This window comes from Haplochromis burtoni, unplaced genomic scaffold, assembly GCF_018398535.1.
Source record: "Haplochromis burtoni strain Fernald_Lab_line unplaced genomic scaffold, NCSU_Asbu1 Contig_42, whole genome shotgun sequence".
NCBI lineage: Eukaryota > Metazoa > Chordata > Actinopteri > Cichliformes > Cichlidae > Haplochromis > Haplochromis burtoni.
This window is the reverse complement of record NW_024582403.1, coordinates 2,581,788-2,591,539: the sequence shown is the minus strand read 5'-3', so window position 1 is coordinate 2,591,539 and position 9,752 is coordinate 2,581,788. Positions and strand designations below refer to the sequence as shown.

At 41.4% G+C, this 9,752-nt stretch overlaps 1 long non-coding RNA gene across 2 annotated transcripts in view; it reads left to right on the top strand.

Annotated features, from left to right (window-relative positions):
* Positions 1-9,752, top strand: part of LOC121814387 — a 41,608-nt gene that overhangs the window by 13,850 nt on the left and 18,006 nt on the right. For both annotated transcript variants that reach the window (XR_006054305.1, XR_006054304.1), the window contains exon 2: positions 531-706. This is a non-coding gene — a long non-coding RNA (uncharacterized LOC121814387). The remainder of the gene's footprint in view (positions 1-530; positions 707-9,752) is intronic.

Here is a 9,752-nt window from a genome sequence, read left to right as displayed (position 1 = left end):
TGCAATAGAAAAACATAAGAAACTTTTCTTGTAATTCTAAACAGGTAAAGCTGTATTAGTAATCTGCATTACTCTTAACATTTAATACTGTAGTATTAAATAGAGGTTTTCTTTATATTAATTTATATTAAATACATAAATGAAATTCATTAGAAATGAGGTGGCTTTTTCCTTGTAGCTTTGCTATATTCCTGCTCCAGTTCAGGTATAAATATTGTTTTTTGAAATAAAGTGTTGCTGTATTAAGAACCAAAGCACTAATTGTAGCTGACAATTTAAAATAGAAGTTTGATAGTCTTGATTCGATTTATGAATCAAAACTTAGGAAAAAATATGCTGTGATACTACTAGGAGGTCCAAATTAAAGGTTTTTTTTATTGGTGTAACAATCCTCGAATATTTTCTGTGAGAGCGTGGGCAAAAGGTTTATGGTGGTGAAATTAAATTGTGACCTGGGCTCAGGTAGATTATGACCATGACCTGCTGCAGGAGTGGGCCCTCTCTCAACTTAACGCTTTATGTTTTTGCAGGAATCTGCGCAGTGCAGAGTGATGGCAGTCACACAGAAATACACAGACCTCACCAGCAGGCCTGCGCCTGGACCTACAGGACAGCAGAAGGTCAGAAGGGAAACAGCAGCCTCCTGCCCCGAGGAGCAAAGGTCACTGACTGGGTCAGGATGAGGCTTCATCACTGTAGTGCAGAGGTGAGACACACAGTGCTATGCTAATAATCTGTTTTTGTCAACACACTTGAACTTGAAACAGTTCTAAACTACCCTCAATTAATTCCACATAAACAGATGAACTAGTTTGCTTGAAAACTTTACATTTATAATGTACATTGAATTAAGTCTTCAGAGTATGACAGTTTATGTCTTCACGGAAAAGCGGTGAGCTTTACATTCTTCTCATTCTTCACATACACCCTTTTTGTTCACTCATTTCTTGCCCTCTGCTTAATAGTGCCTGATCCAATTTGTTAGATTCTTCGGATTTGGCAGATAAGAAGGGGTGGCCACTTGTATAATCTATATTTTAATTCATGTGTCCACGCTCTTTATCCCTTTAAACATACATAGGTGGGGGGCCTTAGCCTGTTGTGTGCATAAGGTGTGCTCATGTGGAAAGACTTTCAGGGTGGCTAAGTCCCTCACTTCACTAATTCTCCCTTTTCATCTCTCTCTCTCTATGTCCTCCTCTTTCTAGTTGGCTCTTCTTTGGTCTCTATAACACCCTTTATTTTCCTGTGCTCCCACGAAGAAATACTTCTTTCTTTACTTCATTATTATTATTATTATTATTATTATTATTATTATTATTATTATTATTATTATTATTATTATTATTATTATTATAAAAGCTAACCCTTTTTCACCCGACTGGTAGAATTTTTAAAAATTTTCCCATCCAGTTTCTTGCATAGTTATTGGTTATTTTAAAGGAAAATGTGTGGTTCACTGTTTTGTATTTTCCCCCTCTATTAGATGCTCATCACAGTATATATCCTACTGTATCGACAGATATTTCTGGCTTCGGTTGCCAGTTACTTTGCTACCTAGTTGGCAAAACCTTGCAAGCTATGTGTTTTATAATGTTGCAGATGATGGAAGGCTGAAACCAGATGTAGGTGACTCACCCACTTCCCTCCCCACTTCCTCCTGAGTGTCGAGTGACATGACAAGATTACCTTCCCTATCCTAACAGTTGCTATAGCAGGCCATCAAGGGTGAGAACGCTGCTCAGCTCGTGCATGTTCAACCTCCTGCAGAGAACAAAGTAGACGGAGTGATGGAGGCAGTACTGGAGAGGGAAGCAGAGGGAGATGAAGCCCCTTCCATAGAGATTGAGGGCCGTCATTGGGGATAGACAGAAGAAGTGATTTTTTTTTATTTCCCTCCAGGGTTAGATGAGCGTTCTGTGACATTGGCTTAGTTCTATATCAGCATGCCCCCCAAGAGAAGAGGTTGCGTTTGAGAATCAGACAAGGGAAGATCAGAGGAGATTTCACAGCCTGTGGCTATCCTCCTCCATAGCGTTAGACCACCTCTTAAACCTCCTTTGCTTTGCTTCAACTCGATGAGGGCTGCCGGTCTACTTAGTCAATATCATATCCACGAACTAGATAAATCGATGCAAACAAGCTTTGGCTGGACATGAGCTTTAGAAGTAGAGGCATAGCTACAGGCTAAATTTGACACAGAAATGCATCAATCCAGAAGTGACACTCTTCACGTCCTCTTTGTATTCATAGCAGCAATTAAGAGCTAGCATGCACCAGCGTGCATTCATGCTGTGTTTTCCCCTCACAAAACTCCCATACACATTGTGCATTAGTTGCAATTGTTCCATAAGCAAGTGCCGGTGGGAGCATGTGTGATTTCACACATTGCAGTGTTGCTTCCACAGCTGAGCACTCTCATGTATATGGAAAGACTTGAAGAGAGGGAAGCAGTAATCCTCTCATTTACAGTACCTCAGATCTGGTGTGCCTTCTTTCTCTTTCTCTTAGTTTCTCTCTTGAACACACAAACACACATGCACACACACACACACACACACACACACACACACATGCACACACACACACACACACACCCACACACACACACACACACACACACATGCACATAGACACACACATGCACACAAACACACGCACACACAGACACCTCAGCATGTCATATCTCCTCCTGCTCAAACATCCCACCCCCCTCCTCCATCCCAATTCAGGCTCATCTTGCCATCACCTCTCCAGCTCCGCCACCCCAGAGAAACCAATTCAGACTGTAGCTCCACACCGTCATGGCATGTTGGCCAAGGGAGATGGAGTCCTTTCAGGTTCTCGGCTACAACCTCCCTCCCTCCCTCCTCCCCTGTCGCTGCCCCCTTGCTGCTTCTCAACATTTCCTCAACATGCCTGGTGTAACAGCAGGGTAGCTAGACAGCATGATAGGACTGCTCCTGAGAATCTGTTGGAGTTATTCTGCACATTATGTGACCTTTTAAAGTTTCTACAAAATTGCATGTGGGTGTGTGTTTTTTATGATTCTGCTCTGAGCCTGCCGTTGCATGGTTAATACTGTCAGATTAGTGAGAGTGTTAGAAACAAATGAAGCCTGCATTATGTGTTTAAACAGACTGATTGTGAGGTTTATCTGTAATAGGTTATCTTTATTGGCAAAACCAAACACCTACCTCCCACCCGTGGCTTCTTAAAGTTGGCAATCTGCTCCTAACAGCCGGCTGTTTGCTGGGAATATTTTTCCCAGGCTTTCTAGATTTGTATGCAGAAACCGCGCTACTTGGCTGTTCTTAAAAGTTGATTTAAATTATACCCTCTGCATTATGCGGCTTGATAGGAAATAAATCTCTTCAAGTGAATACACTGGATGGAGGGAGGTGGTGAAAGGGGCCAAATGTCTGTTTGCCTGGGTGTAAGTCGGCACAAAGGTTTAAAGTTGTGTTAAAGTATGTTAACTGAAATTAAAGTCTGTGCTGAGGGGCTTGAAAAAGGAAAAGAGAGAGGAGGATATGGGTGTCAGGAAAACAGAATTGGGTTTAAAAACAAAAAAACTTTAAAAGTAGAATCAGCCTCTGGGAGAAAGCTGTCCATGTTAAAATTATGTTATATTAACTGTTAAAGAGTTCATATAGTTTACATATATGTACATTTACTGTATAGTTTGGTGCGTGTAGTACATTCAGCAAATATAAATTACCATACAAGTTACTCACTTTGCATTGGTATTTGTTATTCTTTACCTCCTTAAAGCAGAGAGGCCTCTGGCATCTCAATGTGCACTGGCTGAATGGTGGCTGTATTAAAGATGGTGGCGAGGGTGGTGGGGTGCAGCAGGGTGACGAACAGAGCGCAGAAGGGAGGGACAGGGGTCCACTGAAAGGCAGCGGGCTGCAGAGTGAATAGGAAAGGGGAGGGGTGGCATTAGTGGCGGAGGCAGGCTGGGGGTGGCGGGGGGCCTCCATTGGTTCAATGCAACGGCCGAAGCAGCTGTGAAAAGAGGTCTCCCCTTTTTCCCACGCCCAGTACGACGCAGAAACCCTGCTTCAGCCTGCCAGGGTCAAGTCACATTTTTAATATATACACTGGGCCTGCGGACTCTCACAATGCATACGCACAGCTCATTTATTTTATGTATGCACACAGACAGACACACACTTGTATGCACACAGCAAGTAGGCAGCCTCTCAGACGGCGACAGAGGTGGGGGCCAGGAGAGAGTATTATGACACTGTTTTCTATCCCGCTGGAACCATTGTTTCATCTTGCAAATTAACAAAGTGCGAGTGCGTCCACAAACACACGTGCAGATGCCACCACCGCATTTGTGATCCTCTGGTTTATAGGGTTTTTTTCTAACAGAAAACACTACACTACACTACAACACTACAAAGATTTGTGACTTTTTTAAAATTCCTACATGTTGATTTTGTTCTTTTTCTGTCTCTCAGTTCAGGCTTACATGCTCATGAAATTCCCAAAGTCCTCCTCGAATAGCTAAAAATGCATTTTTCTTTTAGTGTGTTCACTCTCATACCGACCACCACACTGCAGCCCCTTTCTTCTCACATGTTTACGTCTCGGCCGCCATTTACAAACTATAATCGTATTCCAGGGAAGGGGATCTAAATTCTTTGTCCTGACAGACACCCCCCCCCCCTTTTAAAAAACATACCCCACCACCACAACCCAGTGCCAGATGCCCTTCTGTATTGTGTGGGTGCTGGGGGCAGACAGGCAGGCAGTCCCCTTCTTCTGTCTGTCTTTCTCTCTCCACCATGATGTCACCTGGTGTGTCTGTATGTCTATCAGGGCCTCGACAGGAACTTAAGTGTGGGAAGGGAAAGCATTCAGGGTAGGAGGGGTGATGGTGGTGCGAGAGGTTCAAGGAGGGGTTCAGGATTGGTAGGGGGGGGTTTTTAGGGAGGAGAGGTGGGGAGGTTGATGTGTTGGGAAGACAGTGTCTGCCCTAAGAGGTCAGTTAGTGGACTTGAGCATGGAGCAAGTGTGTGTCTCTATGTGTGTGTTTAAGGGTGGGGGTGTCGGGGGGTTCTCCTAGAAACTCTAAAGCAAAGTGGAATTTAGATGAATCTGTTCATCTGTGTCTTCTACTAATTCATTCTGGAGTCCAAACTCCTCAGTGTTATTCTCACAAAGGGCCTGAAGAGAGAGGATGTGAAGAAGAAAAGGAACGAAAAGCACCTTTTTTGTTATTATGAATTCTATCAAGTACATTAACAATTGTGCACAGATGTAGAGGATTCAAGGCAACGTGACAGCTTAAGCATAAAACATGTTGTTCTAGCATGTTGAGAATTACATTACGCAAGTGTTGATTACCGAGCCGAATCACTAAATGATTTTGATCAAATTCAAGTTCTTTTAATAATATTTCCTTCTGATTTTTAGAAATGTGGGAAGGGAAGTGCACTTGTAGACCTTCTCCAGTTTAGTTTGTGTAGGCAGTTTTTAAAAAAAATATGAAATGCAAATGAGGTCAGGTCAGGTTTTTTTGTTGTTTTTATAAAAGCTGAATTTTATTACAGTGAATTCCCTGATCACATTTAGAACTTCTAAAATCCTGAATCCAGACTAGACAAATATATCTTATTGCAGAGGTTTAACTGCTGGACACATGCAGTTAACTTTCCCGAGGCTATATCCACACTAGTATGTATTTATTTCAGCAGGGTGCTTTAAAGACAGCCTCGATCAAGAAAAGCATTTTAGCATAGTATCAGAAATAATCTGCCTTTTTCCTGACATGCCTATTTACTTACAACATGACTATCTACTTATAAATGTTGGCGTAAACATGAAGCAGAGTGTTGGTTACATGGCAAAAATATAACTGAGGATGAACAGCAATGGAAAAAAAGTCAGACTGCAAATATTTTTGGAGATTTTGTTATTGAAAGTGACACACAAATATAAGGCAATGAGGGAAAACATACATAAAGATTTACATGTGGCAATATATTAAAGGGGCACATTGTGCATTACGAAAGGAAGCCATTGCAATGGAAACCACACAAGAATAATGAGATCACTAAGCCTAGCTGCAATGTTTTGGCCTCATTTTTGTGACCGATTAGACCCAATTAGGACGTGAACATGTGTGTCTATTCCTGCATATATGAACTAAAATGTTGTTTTTAAAACTAAAACCAGGTCAGCAGCAGTTACAAATATCTCTGTTTTAGAGGTCTGAAATGCTGATGTAAACTTAGCCAAGTTTCAAAATGAAGATGAATTAGTATGGATGTACTAAAGAAGCCCTTTGTATCTTGCACTTCTCTTTGTCCTGGATTTCCACATTACGTCTTTGTAGGTTACATCGTGGTTTGCCTCTCAAATCGGTACATGGTCACTGTTAACTCAGATTTATGCTGAGCTTAAAGAAACTTTCCTCATCAAAATGTGAAAATAGCCCTTTAGAGACTCGCAATCTGCAATCTGAAGCTCGACTAGCCAACTGAAGCAAGATCTTTTATTTGAGGGACGTTCAGCTGTGATGTTGTCATTTATTCACTGTGTTATCAGCCAAGGAACTGAAACACTAGTTTTAGTTTTTAAGGTTCATATAAACAGCTTAGAAAACTCATTGCTGCATTACTGTCAGTCTAAATAATGGAATAATGTTATTTTTCTTGATTCCTGAATTGGCTTTATAGAGAATGGAGATTTTCATCTGACAGCATTAATGTGATATTTACAGCCCACCAGCAGACACAGACAACAGGCACCTTTTTCAACCGGTAAACATTTACTGGGACACAAATGCATACCTTTTTCATTCATCCCCTTTCTGTTTGGTCTCCTGCGTTTGTATTTCTTCCACCTCTTTGCTCCTTCCATCTATTGCTTTAATACGTTTCCCATCTCTGTCTTTCTCCTACTCTCGCTCTCCCTTTCTCTTCCTGGCTGTGTGAAGAGGTGATAGTATTGGGAGACAATGGGGAAGACTCACTTAATTAGCTGGACGAGAAGATGCATTGTGGCAATTACCGTGCACAAAGGGAGGGGAAGGTATGGCTCTGTAATGCGCTGCTGTCTGTATTTGCCTGGCTGTTGTAGCCTGGAGTGCAGGCAGGTCTTTATAGGGGAGACTGAAAGCAGTAACAATGGAAGACAGGATGTACTCCACATGTAGAGCCATTTCTAGTCCTTTTACAAACAGGGACAATAGCATCTACAGTCTCTTAAAGGCTGGAAATATAGAAACTGTATGTACTCTACTGATGGATTACTGGGCTCTAAACGCACAGGTCTTGTGGCTGTGTGAAAACTAGCTATCCTGCTTTGCATCTGTGTACAGATCAGTTGTGCACATTTCATAACACCTTTTAATAATAATGCTTTAATTAGATATTATCATAAATAATTTACTGAGGCTTTACGTACGGTTGTATGCCAATAAATAGAAAAAAGAGGGCTGAACTTCTAGACAGTCTTCATAAATGATCTGCAGATACTTTCCTCAAAAAAAAAATGGAATCAGCAAAATCCAAGGGGTAAAAAAAAAAGGCCTTCAGACAAAGTATGTGTGGGTCCTAAGTAGACACACAAACCTCATGGACACACAAAATAAAATCAGTCAGTTTAATTATCCAAAAACTAAAAATAGTTTGGGGTAATTAATTATTTAAGCCAAACTAGTAAAATTGAGAAGCCTGTTTTTGTCGACAGTTTCACGAAATTCTTTAACACTGTTGCTTTTAATTGTTGGATAATGGTTGTCAGCTTAAACAGGCATAGTACCATTAACTAAGAGGAGGAGATTTAGATGCCAGTATGACATAACCTTCAAACCATGCACTTGATGATGATCCCATTTCTGGATATGGGAAGTTGGGAAGTTGTTCTTCTGATGTGTATTTAAGTTAAAATAAAACATAAAATGTCCTGTGTTTATTGCTGAATGTTCTAACAACACACTGAAAGGTCTTTTTTTTAATATATATTATATCTATTATATAATAGATATAATATATAATTTCTTTAGCTCATGGGGGTTACTGCTAATAAATAATTTTTCTAACTAATCTAGATCCCTCTACACCAACAACAACTACAAACATCCAATACAGAGGCTCCATATGTCATACAGAGCAGTGGATCGGCTTGCAAAGTGTAGAAACTGCACAGAATTCAGATTTTTTCAGTCAAATTCACTACTATTCCTGGCGTGAGGATGGTAAGCACAAGTGGAAACGTATGAAAAGTTCTGAGCATTTCCAGATCTCGACCAAGTTGGATCACAAAGAAGTAATATAAAATTTCTGTCGAGCTCCACAGCGAAGGTTTCATGATTTTGCAGGTCCACTTCAAACACATGGAAATTATAATGCACTTACTATTACAGTATGCTGAAATACTGCTGAAGTTGCACAAATGATTCGCATATCTCAGGCTTATCGTGTGTTCTGTAAATTGTAGAAAATAGTGGCTAGTTCACTGAATGTGAAAGTTTTCTAAATGTTTTTCTACTTATAGGGAAAATGTTGGATTTCTTTTATGTGATTTTACTGGTCTGGCCCACATCGCCATATAATATATTTCATACTCCCTGATTGAATACAACATAACAACTTTGAATTTTCTTACAATCACCTTCTTAATCTTAACCTAATGAACTTACCTTGTAAATCCATCTTGTTGGGGCCCACCCTAGTACATTGTGGGTTTTTTCATAAACGTTACTGAAACTTTAGTGAAAAGATTTGTCTACCACTTAACCTGGTGACCCAAAATCTAAAATATTTGTAATGAATTGGGTGATAATCAAAATCGACAGTCACAACTTAAAAACTCTAAAAAGTGAACTTGACCTTGTTGGGTGGCAATGACTGTATTTATTTTCCTCTACTGTTGCCCATCTGTCTCCTTCCTTTCTATTCCTGATTGTCGTGTTGCTGTGTGCCAAACTGGACATGCTTCTGCTTTCTATTTCTGACTGGCTATGAGTGGGCCGCTGCTTGGTGCCACTGAGTTTTTTTGTGTATCTATGTGTGTGTGTGGATGTGCAGGGTCAGGTCTAGCGAAGAGCATCCTCCTCTAGTGGAGTGGCCTGAGGGGATTTCTTTCATGAAGTCAGATAACATCCAGGCGACCCCCTCTTCCCTTTTTTATAAGAGTTCTTTAACCTTGATAAATGAAGTAGAGGCAGGAAGGGAGTGAGGGAGGGTGGGAGGAAAAAGTTGTGAGCTGTGTTGGGGGATGAGGCTGTGATGGAGGGAGGAGAGAGAGAGAGAGAGAGAGAGAGAGAGAGAGAGAGAGAGAGAGAGAGAGAGAGAGAGACACCAACTCCCCAGCCGGCTTGCTCTCAGGATCAATAATGCTCGGAGAGCTGCTGAGCACTCCTGTCTGGCAGCTCTACCATAGGGGATGGAAGGAATCAGGGGAAGAGGGGGAGGATGGGAAGGAGGGAAAAGCAAGAAAAGAAGTGTTGAGAAAGCCTCTCTATCTCCTTCTTGTCACCCTATTTTGCGAAGAGGGGGAATTGAGGTGGATGGAGATGTAAAGATAGAAGGAAGCAGAGAAACACAGATGCAGGGTGGAGGGAAGCTAAAACCAGCACACCTATCCAGCTAAACCATGCCACACACCTACCTGCCCACCCGCCAGGGAAGCACACACTCCCGCACACACGTACACTTAGGTCTCCTTTTGCGTAGCCACAAGGTTACAGAGTGTCGATACAAACGCGCACAGCCCTCTGACAAATGGGA